The 1,590-nt window shown below is 49.7% G+C and overlaps 1 pseudogene; it reads right to left on the bottom strand.

The window, feature by feature from the left end:
- Window positions 1-244: 244 nt before the first annotated feature.
- On the bottom strand, window positions 245-362 carry LOC126288467 (5S ribosomal RNA; annotated as a pseudogene).
- Between the last annotated feature and the right edge of the window lie 1,228 nt (window positions 363-1,590).

The following is a 1,590-nucleotide window of genomic DNA, read 5'->3' as shown; positions in this document are numbered from 1 at the left end:
ATGTAACTGCTACCAGTGTTTGTTCCGCTATCATATAAAAAGCGCTCCGTCTTCAGGCCACAAGTGGAACATCGGGACCATCCGACCGCAGTGTCATCCTCAGTTGAGGATGCGGATAGGAGGGGCGCGCGGTCAGCACACCGCACTCCCGGTCGTTATGATAATTTCCTTCGACCGGAGCCGCTACTATTCGGTCGAGTGGCTCCTCAATTGGCATCCCGAGGCTGAGGTGCACCCCAAAAAATGGCAACAGCACATGATGGTCCGGATGGTCACCCATCCAAGTGCCGACCACGCCCGACAGCGCTTAACTTCGGTGATCTGACGGGAACCGGTGCATCCACTGCGGCAACTCCGTTGCCCTCCGCTATTATATAACCATACAATAAACGATCCTTCTATCTATGTATTCGCAATACATTACATTTGTTACGGAACTCAATATTCTGAGATCCACAGTATCAAGAGTGTGCTGAAAATACCAAATTTCAGGTATTAATTCTCACCACAGGCTGCGCTGTGGCCGACGACCTTCACTTAACGACCGAGAGGAGCGGCCTTCACGTAGAGTTGTCATTGCTGACAGACAACTAACACTTCCTGAAACAATCGTAGAAAATGTGGGACGTACGACGAACGTATCCGTTACGACAGTGCGGAGAAATGCGGCGTTACTGGGTTACGGTAGCAGACGACCGACGCGAGTGTTTTTGCTAACAGCACGACATCGCCCACAGCACCTCTCCTGGGCTCGTGACCATACTGGTTGGACCTTAGAAGACTGGAAAACCGTGCCCTGCTCAGATGAGTCCCAATTTCAGTTGGTTAGAGCTAATGGCAGGGTTCGAGTGTGATTCCACGAAGCCAAGAACCCCAAGTTGTCAACAAGGCACTGTGCAAGCTGGTGATGACTCCGTAATGGTATGGGTTATGTTTACAGGGAATTGACAGCGTCCTCTGGTCCAAATGAACCTATCATTGACTGGAAGTGGTTACGTTTGCAGTCATTCATGGAACTCATGTTACGAAACAACGATGTAATCGTTATGGACGACAATGCGCCATGTCATCGGGCCACAATTGCTAACGATTGCTTTGAAGACCATTCTGGGCAATTCGAGAGAATGTTTTGACCAACCACATTGCCCGACGTGACTCCCATCTAACATTTATAATCGAGATGTCAGTTCGTGCACGAAATCCAGCACCGGCAGTTCGTTCACAAATATGGACCGCTATAGAGGCAACATGGCTCAATACTACTGCAGGGGACTTCCAACAAGCCATATCGAGTCGCTGCATGACGCCAAGCAAGAGATGGTCTGACACGATATTAGGACGTATCCCATGATTTCTGTGACCTCGGTGTGTATACGTCTGCGACGTTATAAATAACGTAGATGGACTCCTGAGATTAGTTCAAACGCTGCGCCTTGCAGTAGCACCTCTTTGGCGTAAAGTGACGCCCTCAGCTCTTGGAATTTCATAAAATGGATCTAGAGAGACGCGTCACGTTTGCGTCTGCGGCACAGTGGGACTTTTCTCGGGGGATTAGGCTAGGGGGGAGTTAATTAAGTAGAGCGGGGCTTA

This window comes from Schistocerca gregaria, chromosome 1 (assembly GCF_023897955.1).
Source record: "Schistocerca gregaria isolate iqSchGreg1 chromosome 1, iqSchGreg1.2, whole genome shotgun sequence".
NCBI lineage: Eukaryota > Metazoa > Arthropoda > Insecta > Orthoptera > Acrididae > Schistocerca > Schistocerca gregaria.
This window is presented reverse-complemented; position numbering and strand designations above follow the sequence as displayed.